At 42.9% G+C, this 13,809-nt stretch overlaps 1 non-coding gene across 1 annotated transcript; it reads left to right on the top strand.

Annotated features, from left to right (window-relative positions):
* Window positions 1-330: 330 nt before the first annotated feature.
* LOC136848283 (U11 spliceosomal RNA) lies at window positions 331-459 on the top strand. Its single transcript, XR_010856003.1, has one exon. It is a non-coding gene; the product is annotated as a U11 spliceosomal RNA (small nuclear RNA).
* Window positions 460-13,809: the final 13,350 nt, after the last annotated feature.

Genomic DNA, 13,809 nt, shown 5'->3' with positions numbered 1-13,809 from the left:
TATTCTAAAGAATTCCCGATAACCTAAAAGATTAATTCCCTGAAGCACAACTACAATAGTAAATAGTAGTTGTTCGTGGCAAACCTGACTCGTCCAGGAGCCCACGTTAAGTCCATCCCAGAAAAATATAAACCCTGATAATGTACAGTAATCATCAAATCTTAATATATTATTACTACTAATTTATTTCAAATCTTATTTTAAAATATAATTTTAAGAATAAAATTAATTAAAAGCTTTTATAAAGAAAATATTACATAAAATATTATGATCATTACAATTGTAACACATCCGCTTCCCGGGTAGCCTCTCCTCACGAAGCACTTCGTATAAAAGGGTGTCTGCCGTACTGAGTGGCACGCGGGACTGTGTCCTGTGGGGTATGGCTATCAAGACATACCCGGCACATAAGTTTTAGGATATAGGGGAAGTTTGTAAGCTTACCGCTCGGACGCCCCTAACTAAGAGCTCATGAATTGAAGTGAATGTGATGGCTACCGCCCCGGGTTTTCAATTGAAATTCAGCAGTTGGTGGGCAAGAGGATTTTGTCTGTATTTATTCAGTAACACCTCTCTGTACTAGATGTTTAGCTGTATGTACTTATGCAGTTCACCAAGTTTTTCTTTCCTAGCTACAACAGTTTACGCTATGAAGTTCACTAAGATACTGTACAAGCGAATAAATATAGAGGTAATTTTTTTCCTTGAGAATTGTCTCGAGCCTTCAGCTAACCTTAAATCTTGGTTTAGTGAATAATGAGCATAACTAACCCAAATTACTTTGATTCAGAATTAGATATCTTCAGTGCACTGAGATGAAAGTGTGTGGCTCTTTGCTGATGACAGGATCAGTGCCGAGAAAGACTTTTTATTTATTTTTATAGAAGTGATACTTTGATACCCATTCTAAATAGCTAAAGATGAAAATAGAATGAATTTTGCAGATACATGTTTAATTAATTGATACTATGCTTGAATACAGCGCTGATCCAATGTTTTGCTTGGACACAGATATATCAAGTAGTATTTCCTCCAGGAATTCTTATTTGATTGTAAAATTTAAGCTTACATTAAATAGCACATGCACATTTTGCAATAACGAGTCACTGCATCATCAATATACTAGTACAATAGTACTGATATATTTAAAATGCTGAAAAAATAAGTTGCAGAAAAGCCCACTTTATAAAACAATTGCCATACCTGTAGGTTTCTGCTTTTAACACAGGTAAATTTATTTAATTAGTTTCATTCGTGTTTTTTTAATTATACAGCAGAGATTTTGTGTCCTGACTCCTGTTCCCTTGTAAAGTCTGTAACTGCCGTACCATCCATAAGCTGTACCGATACTTATCCATTGTTACCCAAAACTGATGTTACTGCTTATTATGGAACAAAAATCAAAATAATATGTACACGAAGAACTTATAGGAGCGTGGTTTCGACTTGTTTTAATTTTCCATGTGCGTTACATCACCTCGACGTGTAGTGATAGTACTATTGCGATTTAATGTGCTTAATTAGATAACAAGAAGAATAACCCTCGGTTGGCAGGCGTTTGGAAGAGCCAGTACAGTGTTAAAAAATAAGAAGATTCCTATCCTCTTAAAAAGGGAAGTCTATGATCAGTGTATCCTCCCCACTGTCACCTATGGGGCCGAAACTTGGAATGTAACAAAATAGCTTTCCCTTAAATTACGAACAATGCAGAAGGCACATGAGAGAATTATGCTAGATCTAACTTGGAAGGATAGAAAACCAGCTAAATGGATACGTCAAAAAACTAAAGTAAAGGATATCCTTGAAACCATCCTTCTGGACGCCCCGAGAATACATAAGAAACCGAGGAAGAAAAAAAAAACCCGCTGGACCAACATAAACAACAGTGGCACACATCAGGGGAGGATAGAACTCTGTGGAGGAACCTGGGGTAGGCCTACATCCAACAAAGGATTTTTGAAGGCTGAAGTGATGATGATCAATTAGATAACAATCAACAAGATATCTGGTAATCTGCTCAATACTAGGATTATCAACGTCAATAATACAACCAATGATTCTTTGAACAGTTGGCAATACGGCTCTTAGCTGGATTTAGTGAAGCACGATATGTAAAAGCGTCATTCTTCTATTTACGTATGCTTCATTTGATTTTAAGGTAACATTATTTACTCAACTTTATTTACGTAGACTAAGCACATTTATCACAATTGTCAGTAATACATTTTTGAAAAATATATATATTTTTGTGTTTTCAGCCTATTTTGGAATTTGTCCGGTTTTTGTCAATGACCGGGCACGAGAGGACCTTGTTCGTCGTTAGTTACTCTCATTCCTGTTTAGATGTCCTTGCGGCTGTTATGACCTCTGAATTCTGTAATTCTGACTCCGTGAGTCAGTTACTTTGTAAATATCGAAGTCACCGCAAGTCTGCTCTCGCTTTTACATAATTTTGGTAAGCATTTGTTTGGTATTAAGTCACAGTTTTCAATTCCCGACTAAATGTTAGATGTGACGAATGTGCTTTTCATTTTCATGCAAATTCATATTTTGCTAGCGATTTTATGTTCAGTTGTCTTTGTGAATGTAAGTAAACAACCCTACTATTTCTAAGATTTGCGTATTATTGGCAATTTGTGTGTAATGTGCTTGCGCAAGTTCCGTAGGTTATAAATTATTGCATTTGCATGCCCGAATGTCATGATGTCATCCCAATTATGGTTCTTGGTCCTATCTTCTCGTACTCTGTGGAGTTTTTCCTTCTCGATTCTTTCAAATGGTATTTAATCCAACTTCTCAGTTATGCTGATTGATATTTGTTTATTCAACATTTAAATTTCGGGATTTTTTTATTTTACCATTTATTTCAGATTTTTTTTTTTTTTTGCATAGGCCTAATGTAATTTTTAGGGTGTCTCGTGAGACTTGCATTTTTAATCACTTTCTGTAAATATTCAGGTTTATACGAGAATGCAAACATTCATCTATAATAATAGGCTTACGCCCATGACAGGTGGAGGTAAATTTTTACCGTTACACCTGGCCTCCCTTGTGAGTGAAATTTGTTTTTGTTTCCTTTTGAATGAATCTGAACTTCAAAACTGTTGGAAATATTTGTTCTAGACAAGTAATTTAAAGCCATTTTGAAGGTCAGATTTAATATGTTAGGTTGCAACCATATTTATTTTAATTTCCAGTGGCCGAGGTTAGGTCATCTTGGTGACTTTTATGGGAGGGGGGAGCAGTGTCCTCCCCATGCCCAGTTGTGGATCCAGTGCTGTAAGGTAGGATAGGTTAGGTGTGGTTAGATTAGGTTACAGCCCTGTTTTATTTTACAGTGCTTGAGATTAGGTTACAACCCTATTTTATTTTTACAGTGCCCCAGTTTAGGTTAGGTGGAGGGATCTATTGCCCAGCCAGGCAAGGAACCAGAGTCATAGGCTAGGGGAGGTTAGTGACATCTTTGTAATTATATGTACTGCATCAGATAAGCCCTTTTCTATATTGTTCAGTCAAAAAATTTTGTCAATAAACAGCATATTTTAGTGCAGAGGTCATCCGTTAGACTTTCCCTGTGGTTGCCATGATTGTAAGATATAAGGGTGTAGTATCTCAAAACCGGTATTATTTCACTTATGGACATTAATTGCTTTCAACATAAAATATAGGTTTTTCTGTTGTATTATGATGTGATTTGAATGATTTTGAGGTTTATTTCCATCGCAAATGAATACTTATCCTTCCCCGGCAAATGATATACTGTATACAAAATTAATAAAATTACGACTTGTCAGAATACTGCACCCCCTCTCCATAGCTAATACGGCAAAACTGTGTTTACTGATTACAGTTTTGCCGTATTAGCTATGGAGAGGGGGTGCAGTATTCTGACAAGTCGTAATTTTATTAATTTTGTATACAGTATATCATTTGCCGGGGAAGGATAAGTATTCATTTGCGATGGAAATAAACCTCAAAATCATGTAAATCACATCATAATACAACAGAAAAACCTATATTTTATGTTGAAAGCAATTAATGTCCATAAGTGAAATAATACCTCAAAACCTACTCATTTGTTGATGAAATTTACATCAGAAATTTTGAAAGCACATATTTAGAAATAGGAAAATCATATTATGGTTTTAAATAAGTTTATTGTTATTTGATTGGTGTGGTTAGAGTTTTGAAGGTGAAATTTATGTTCCGACAAGATATACAAACCATCGGTCCTTTACAGTCAGAATTACTTATGGCGAAGCTGAACACGGCCGTTAAACTCTTGAACAAGGTGGTTAGGCAGTAACTACCGTCAGGTAGGCAGGGAATACCCGCCTGCCCGGATGCAAACATTCCAGTTTGCTTTCGGCCATCATGTGTTACAGGCGTGTTTTCGGATCTCTTTGCCTGACTGTTGTTAAGCTCTGTATTATCCTGGTGAGGTCTTAATGTATTTGTGTGTATATATTACGTGTGTTTGATATTTATTAATACAAACCCACGATTTGTGATACCCATGCATAAGCTATCGTTCCCCTGGGTCTGTGTCTTGGGTTTGACGGCCAAGGGCGTATTTAGAGGGCCGTAACCGAGTGGTAATGCTTCTTTTCCAGTAGCCCTTCGTTTAGATATACTGAAGGCGTTCCCCTGTACGTTTGGAGATATTAGATTGGGACGTAACATCTTTGCTCCCCTACACTGATCACGACGTAAAGAGTTCGCTCCCCTTCTTGGGCTCTCGCCCTCTCTGTACAAGGGCATGACTACTTCCTTCTACTTGTGCTGAGTGTTGTTTTCACCACCTGCTCCATGGAGAGTTGCGGGGGGAGGTTGCGGGCGTTGTTGGTAAGTTTCGCTTCCATGGCGCCCTTGATGGCCTCCCCTCCTTCCTTCTGTCTCCCTGTAGGTCCTTCCTTATCTCTCCTTTGGTAGAGATCCTCTCCTTCGCCCTCTTTGCTTGTCTGTCGGGCGAAGACCGCGAGGGGGTTGGTCGGGCGACCTCTTCTCGCGGGCCCTCTCTCGCTACATAGGGCAGTTCCCCTCGGAGCAAGAGGAGTCTCCCTCTACTAATTATCATTGCTTTTTCTTTCAGGTTGACAGTGAGCATCGTAGGCACAGCAGTAGTTGGCTGGATATCTCAGTTGGAATATCTTTGTATGAGGGAGTCCCCAACGTTCATACAGTGTTGCTTCGGGATCGACCACAGTAACTGGTTGGAATAGCACAGTTCCACGTCTGGGTCATTCCGACTCTGTTCCTGCTGATATGGATCGATCGTTGTCGTTGCTGGCCTTCATGTATGCTGTGGCACTGCCTCTGGCATATCTGTGGTCTGTCTGCTCCTGCTGTTTCCTGTGTTATGGTCCTGTTGACTCAGCGACAGTCTCTGGGCAGCTCTTCCTGGTGTCCTGCTGCAGCCATCCTGATCGTTCCTGTTGCTGCTGGTGACGTCCCTGGCCATTGCTGTAGCTCTTGTCTTGCGAACCGCTTCCGTAGCTCCTGCATCGACTGTCCTGATCGTGCCTGCTGCTTCTCCTGGTGGTCGTGTCCTGGGCCGCTTCCGTTGTGATCCTGCCTAGCTGCCCTGAGGTTACGATGTTTCTTGTCCACATCCTGTAGAAGATGTCGGAGTGAAGGTGAAGGAAGTTGCCCTGTGGAAGTGGCCACTGTCTTCTTCAGCTTATCTTCGATTTCGTCTTCTGCTGCCTCTCCCCTTCCTCTCCCGAGGTTCGAGGGTGTCCCGGGAACCAGATAGACCTCTGTCAGCCGAAGGAGAGGAAGGCTGCTTCATCTCCCTTGATGCTCTTGGACGTCTAGGGACTGCCTCCTTCCGATCAGGCAGTGGGTCTCTTGTTGGCTCTTCCTGACCTTCGGGTTAGGGAACTGTTTTGCATACCCCTGGGTTTTGTGTTTCGGGAGCTGCAGGTGCACAGACGTCAATTTGCGCTTCTATTCCCAGTCCTAGAGGTTCTGTCTCTAAGATGGGGGCTGCTTCAGTTGCTCATTCGTGAGCTGCTCCGAGTGCTCGAGATTCTGTGGAATATCAAGTATCCCAATCTGTTCTGGAGAGTACTCTCCCCATTCCAGTTTGGGAGCAGTGTGAGAGAAAGGGCCAAGGCACCCAGGTGTCTCAGCTCTCCTGCCAGCACTAAGCGCTCCCTGAGTGCTTATCAATGCTCGGTTGGGTTCCCAGTTTGGTGTTTCGATCCTATCCTTCGGGAGTCCTGCGGGACTTCTAAGGGACTGACTCCCCTCTGGGAGACAAGTTTCTCTTGTTGGCTCTTCCCGCCCTTGGTTAGGAACTGATTCACATTCTCCTCTGGGGTCTCGCGTGTCGGGGGCTGTGAGAGCGTGGCCATTCGAGGCCCTCCCTCGTTGCCAGTCTTAGAAGTCTGCGTCTAAGACTGGTTCTGTGCCTGGCTCTTTTCGATTTCTTAGGAAACCAAAAGCAGCCTCTCCTGATTGTTGGGAGTCTCGTGGCTCACTTGAATAATATGAATCACGAGCGCTCTCCTGGCGAGAGGCACAGGACGAGAGAAAGTGCGGGGATACCCAAGTACTGTACTGTATCTCGTGCTGAGATGCCCAGGTGTCTTGATACTGCCTGCCAGCTGCTTCGGTTGCTTGGCCGGGTTTCATTCTTGTGTCGTGAACCTTAGGGTTCGAGCATGCAGGATAGCAGACAGAATTCCCCTTTAAACCTTCTTCTGGAGGGGCCTCAGCCTCGAAGTAGCTTAGAGTTCAGGAAATTAGCACTAGTTCACGGCAGATGAGTTCCACCCTGTCCACTTCTGGTGGTGGATCGCCAGTTTTAGTGCCAAGCGGACCATCAGTGTACAAGTGTTCTTTTTGTCCACTTCCATAGCTCCTGTTAAGTGCCCGAACCTTCAATAGTGCCCAAGTGCCCTATAGTGCCGGAGCTTCTCTTCATATAGAGCTCACAGCACCACCTCTCGTGCATCTGGCGCTATCCTACCAGTGGCTGACACCAGTTTTTTCTCTTAGCTCAGTTCCTGTCTCTTCTGGGAACATACTGTTGACTTTTTTTGCGCGTAATTTCCAATTGAAAGCCGGGCTCTGGTCTTCAAGTGGTGGACCGTGGATGCTAGTCTTTGATCTTTGGGTGTCTTATCTGCAGTATCGGACTCCCTCCTTTGAGTACCATACAAACACTCTCAGGCAGTTTTGTATCTTTTCAGCCTGTTCCAAAATCATCACAGGACTTAATGTTTTGACCTTCGCCTAGAGTTCCAGATGACCGAATTGCTCCCTTTTGTGACATCAGTTGGTGCTTCATAGCACTGTCCTTTGCAGACAGGGACTTTGATGTATGGATTTTGAGCTTGCTGAAGAAAGCTATCACCACCTATAAAGAGAGTTGGGGGCCTAACTTTGGTTTGTAAGGGAGCAAGACAAGTGTTCTTTGTCCATTACTACCTCTGCTCCTTAGATGAAATTAGTTCTCCTGGCAGAAACTCTTGTCAAGATTGGAAGTAATTTCTTTCTTGAATGACCTCTGGAGCAGGGGCTAAAAAGATAGGAGCCTCTAAAGTGTTGCCAAGAGACATCACTTCGGCTGGTCCCTTAATCCTGCCCTATGCGATAAGGACAGTTAAGTTTGAGATTTCCCCTCCTTCATTGGGATTGCAAGAAGGGAACCATGCTGCTGCTTCTTCTACTGGGAGAAACACCTAGTCATTATGAGCCCTCTTTTCTTTGCCTTCAGCTGTCTGCTTCCAGATGGCATTATCCTCAGTCCGTTTTCCCTCTCTTAAGCAGCGCCCATTCCAAGCACCTAATCAACTTCAGAGCTCTTGACACCAGATTTTTCCTGAGTGTTCAACATTTTCAAGCCATACTGGGCTCCCACCTCCGAATGCCTAGTTCCTTTTAACAGTTTGTTTCTTCACTGCAGCAGAAGTTGTCAACTCTGGGTGTCTTTTGTGGACTTTCCAAGTTCCTGCGAGCGTGTCAGATGTTGGTTTTGGCCAAGTACAGTTCCGCATATGTTTTCAGTCTGTACAACGTGTCATAGAGTCCACTCTGGGCGTTATCGCATAAAAAGTCGATCCTGCCCTGATGGCTATGTTTCTGTGGCTGTCAAGTTTTGGCAGGGTCGACAACTAGTCTACTTAGTTATCCGTGAGCCTGCACTATGTTGTTTGATGCTCGGTTGCAGAATCTAACCGAACAGTCCTATCGTACAGTCTTTGGGCCGTTTGTATGAAGTTCCTGGTTATGTAGGATACTCCATTTTTTCTTGTCCACATACAGACTCCAAATACATCACAGACCCGTCTTACAAGACAAGAGTCTGCCAGTCCAGTTGTTGTTAGGCTTTGGCAAGCCTTCTGTTGAGTCTTTGCCCCACACAGGGACAAGGAACCATAGCAAGACTCTGCTCTTTTTTCCCCTAGACTGGAATTTTCAGTTGGACCTTCGATGGTATCTGTCCGAATTTAAGCTTTTGAAGGAAGTCCTTTCTCATGAGACTAGTCTTAGACTGCTTCTCATTCCTTGTTCTAGTCGAGGGAGCCCACTCAGGGATCTGGGAATTTCGGTGATGTGTCCCCGGGAGAATGGAACCTTCACACTATGCTATAAAGCTGAAAGCCTTTCGCATAAGGCTTCACCCCTTCTCGACCCTCGCTCTTTCCTAGACTATGGTATTCCTTTAGACTAGATCACAGTCCCTAGCGGACACCATTCTGCAAGTTCGTGCTAGCTTGGACTCTATGCTCTTCCACCATTCAAGATGGACAAGGAAAAGCTGGCTTTTTCAGACTCGTCAGAAGGTTACAACATCCCTCGTAGCCCCGTTCTGAATTAAGTTAAGTATACCTTAGTTTAACCAAATCACTGAGCTGATTAACGGCTCTCCTAGGGCTGGCCCGAAGGATTGGATTTATTTTACGTGGCTGAGAACAATTGGTTGCCTAGCAACGGGGCCTGCAGCTTGTGGAATCTGAACCGCATTACAACAAGAAATGAATTTCTATCACCAGAAATAAATTTCTCCAATTCTTCGTTGGCTGGTCGAAGAATCGAACGCTGGCCCAGCAGAGTGCCGGCTAAGAATGATACCAACCCGTCCAGTGAGGAACTCTGTTCTGAATTGTAATTTATGGTTCCCATCTTGCTGCAATTGATTGGTGTACTCTCGGAATCCTTCCACCTTTTGTAACTTATCGGACAATTAACTTCTCGAACAATCTCACTTTAAGAGACACTATCATGGGTGGCAGTCTCTTGCATGGACAGGCTTTGGGCTGTCCAGGTGTTTATCAAGAAGATGTTTTTTCAGAGGTGCTTCTAAGACGTTTGAGAGATGCAGATGGAGTATCGAGCTGTCTGACTCAATAATGCAGGTTGCTTGTTTACCCAGGGAGTTTTTAACCCAGAGCGAAGACCTTCCATGACCTGGATCCGTTCTCTCTCTCTCTCTCTCTCTCTCTCTCTCTCAAGAACTTAATGGAAGAGAGGATGGTTTTGGCAGGCGGGAATTGTGCTCTGGGCTCCCAGGAGCATCCGTCAGCCCGAGTTGTTTTTCCTCACCTGGCGCCAGCTACAGCCGGGTGCCAGCTCTACCCTGAGCTTCTAGGAGCACTCACCAGCTCCCGACCAGTTAGTTAGCTGACGACCAGCTCTGCTGGCCCCACCTACAGCCTGGCACCAGCTCAGTACACCTGGCGCCAACTCTCCCACATCCTTGGCTCTGGAGAAGAGTTAGAAGCTCGTTTCCTGTTGGAGTTTTACGGTATGACCTGAGCAGGATTGGAAGCGCAGGAGGATTTTCATGACCTTTAGTGTTCTAGCACCCTCTGTCTAAGAACGTATGGTCCTCTCTTGTGATTGGAATTCGTTTCTGACGCCACTCTTAGTTTCTGGAGAGATATTGACCTACTTTTAGTGAAAGCTAGACACATAGTACTGTACAACCTTTACCTCATTAGCTTTCAAGCACTGTGTGCCCCTGATGTCCAGTCTACAGTTAACCTTTTCTAAGACGCTCTTAGAAGTAGGAGAGCATTTTTCTCCGTTTAAGGGAGGCTAAGGATGTCAGAACAGCTTCTACCTCATTAGCTTTCAGGCACTTTATGCCCCTGACATCCATTCTACAATTGACCTGCTGGAAGTGTAATCGATCTTCACTCCTCGCCTTTCGAAGAAAGTTAAAACAGTGTTAGGTCCTAGCAGTACCTTGCGATCATTATTAGTAACTGGCATGGCATCGTGGAAGGAAGCATAGGATTTTCTCCTACTATCTATTCACCTTGTAGTAAGGGGCCGAGACTTGTGAGAGCCGGAAGTTACAATTTACCTGGGGCACCCATCACTGCCAGTGAATGGGTCATGGTCTTTATTTCAGTGCAAGTGAGTCATATCTGGTCGTTTATATTGGTGCTGCACCCAGGGCAAGGGAACTTTTTAAAGTTTTGCTAGCCATTGGATAACTCCTTGAGCTGCATAACTTCCACTGATAGTTTGCTAGCCATCTGAGTACTCCTTGGCTACAAAGCTCCCACTTAAGTAGAGGCTATCCTGGCTGTACTGCCATGCTGCTACAGGTTAAGTGAGCAACAACCAGAGGCACTTCTCTACTGCAGGCTCTCCTAACTAACAAGGAATTACAAGCATTGTGTCCAGTGCTGGCAACTTATCTGGTATCTCAAATCATTACCTGAATTAATGATTGGAAATAGAATTTGTCCACGAATCCCCACCACCTGTCAATGTAGATTCAGCTAAGTAATTACTGTGTAAGTTACATATATAAAAATTACATTTTTATAATAAATGCTTTAAATATACTTGCCCAGTGATTACTGATCGAGGCTTCCCTCCTCCCCTCACATGGACATAAAGCATAAACGTAATGACGAGTATTTGCCAAGTAGTTCCTGATACTCTCGTTAGTGGGTGAGACCAGTCACCTGCACTAAACTGAAGCGCTTACCCGTGAATTTTTGAATTTGAGCTGCCAAGGCAAGAGAAACTCTTAGCTAAGTAATTACTGGGTAAGTATATATAAAACTTTATTTTATTATAAAAATGTCATTTCTTGGGTTGATTTTTGATAGGAAGCTGACCTGGATTCCACATCTGAAATATATTAAGACAAAATGCTTGAAAGCAATGAATGTGCTGAAGGTTCTGTCTCACTTTGTGGGGTGCAGACTGAACTCAGATGTTGAGATTATATAAAGCCTTAGTCCTTTCAAAATTAACTTATGGGTATGATGTATACACTTCTGCAAAGCCAAATAGCCTTAAAATGCTCAATTCCATTCATCATGGAGGAGTAAGATTGTGTACAGGAGCATTTAAATCATCTCCCATCGAGAGCATGCTTGTAGATACTGGTGAGATGCCTCTAGATCTTCATTACCAGCATCTGTTGGTTCAGAGCTGGTACAGATTTCAGAGGCTCCCTAAGTCTTTAACCAGCATTTGTATGAGAAATGAAAGGCATTGGCAGTTTTATGAAAATCACCCCAAGCAATCTCAACCATCCAGTTTTGGAGTAAATTTTATTATCAGGGAATTAAACATGCCAAGGATGGATATTTTACCAGGAAGATATTCAGTTAGCCCCCCTGGAACCTTCCAGAGGTAAAATTTTGTAGATATTTTAATTTTACCAAGATTGAATTGTCCAGTGAGGCCATGTGATCACAGTTTTTAGAACATTCCTTGCAACATGGTAACTCCACTGCAGCTTTAAATGCTTTAAAGGAAATTTTAGTTCAGAATGGAAATAGTTTTATTATATTTTGTGACTCAAGAAGTGTTCGTCAGTCAACGGAATCTTTCAACTCTTTAAACCCTCTGATTTTAGATATATGGGAATGGCTGCTTTTAGTGAAAAGAAGAGGGAAAGAAGTAAATTTTTGTTGGGTGCCTTCCTGTGTTGGGATGCTTGGGAAGGAGAAAGCTGACCAACTCGCAAAGTCAGCAGTCAGCTCCCCAGAACCCAGAAGATGCCTGCTGCCGTATTGGGATTTACATCCTCTAGTAGGTCAGAAAATTAAAGAGTTGGCAGTTCCAATAGGAAAATATTGCAACAAATAAATAAATGTGCAATACAGTCATACCCCAAACTTACATGAAGTTAGGTTCCAGACCCCCTCGCTCAAGGCAGATTTCTGCATAAGTTTGGCACAGTCTCTAAAAATGCTAATAAATGCTTATTTCTAGAGTTTAAGCACTAAATATGACCCTAATCATGCTCCCAAAGTATTAAACTAACTTTTAAATGAAATTAAAGTTACTGAAATTTCATTTAAGTTCATTTCATTACCCTTAAAAAAATGGTTGACATAAAAATACAAGTGTGTGAAGATTATGTCTCTCTACTATTTCTCTCTCTCTCTCTCTCTCTCTCTCTCTCTCCTCTCTCTCTCTCTCTCTCTCTCTCTCTCTCTCTCTCTCTCTCTCTCTCTCTCTCTCTCTCTCTCTCTCTCTCTCTCTCTCTCTCTCTCTCTCTCTCTCTCTCTCTCTCTCTCTCTCTCTCTCTCTCTCTCTCTCTCTCTCTCTCTCTCTCTCTCTCTCTCTCTCTCTCTCTCTCTCTCTCTCTCTCTCTCTCTCTCTCTCTCTCTCTCTCTCTCTCTCTCTCTCTCTCTCTCTCTCTCTCTCTCTCTCTCTCTCTCTCTCTCTCTCTCTCTCTCTCTCTCTCTCTCTCTCTCTCTCTCTCTCTCTCTCTCTCTCTCTCTCTCTCTCTCTCTCTCTCTCTCTCTCTCTCTCTCTCTCTCTCTCTCTCTCTCTCTCTCTCTCTCTCTCTCTCTCTCTCTCTCTCTCTCTCTCTCTCTCTCTCTCTCTCTCTCTCTCTCTCTCTCTCTCTCTCTCTCTCTCTCTCTCTCTCTCTCTCTCTCTCTCTCTCTCTCTCTCTCTCTCTCTCTCTCTCTCTCTCTCTCTCTCTCTCTCTCTCTCTCTCTCTCTCTCTCTCTCTCTCTCTCTCTCTCTCTCTCTCTCTCTCTCTCTCTCTCTCTCTCTCTCTCTCTCTCTCTCTCTCTCTCTCTCTCTCTCTCTCTCTCTCTCTCTCTCTCTCTCTCTCTCTCTCTCTCTCTCTCTCTCTCTCTCTCTCTCTCTCTCTCTCTCTCTCTCTCTCTCTCTCTCTCTCTCTCTCTCTCTCTCTCTCTCTCTCTCTCTCTCTCTCTCTCTCCATTCCGCTGATCTATTTTTAGAGTCTTCTCAACCTCGTTTTCAAAAACTTCTTTACTGTATTCTGTCTCTTTCTCTTTGTTCTGAAATGCTCTATAAGATGCTGCTACCATTCCTGATCGGGTAGCAAGGTTTGCGACTGCTAAGTTCAAGGAAAAGATGAGATGGAAGAACGAGCGATTGAAGTGGAATGAGGTGCTGGAGTTAGTGGAAGGTTTGAGTTCGAGGATGTAGAGGACAGGAGGAATGAAAGGCAAGCTTATGTGGGGAGAATCCATGGATTTCAGAGTAAGACGGAATGGGGGTTGTACTGGAAGCAGTGGTAGGTTGTTCTTTGAACACTGACTGATTTTGTTAGAGGGTTGAATAAGAAAGGAATGAGTAGATGTGGTAGGAATTCAAGGGGTATAAACCAAAGCAGTAGTAAGATTAGGTGGGACGTAAGTAGAAGTGTGAGCTATGGCCAAAGTATAAACTGTGATAAAAATAGTAGGAACAGTACATGTATAATGAACGTGGCCAGTGGTATGAGAAGAAAAATACTGTACTGGAAATAAAATGTCATAGGTATGGAAGAGAACATGTGGAGAAAGAATATAGGTGGGCATTAGGAACCTGTTTTGCTTGTGGTAAAGTAGGACATTGTGT

Source organism: Macrobrachium rosenbergii, chromosome 18 (genome assembly GCF_040412425.1).
Source record: "Macrobrachium rosenbergii isolate ZJJX-2024 chromosome 18, ASM4041242v1, whole genome shotgun sequence".
In the NCBI taxonomy this organism is placed as follows: domain Eukaryota; kingdom Metazoa; phylum Arthropoda; class Malacostraca; order Decapoda; family Palaemonidae; genus Macrobrachium; species Macrobrachium rosenbergii.
This window is presented reverse-complemented; position numbering and strand designations above follow the sequence as displayed.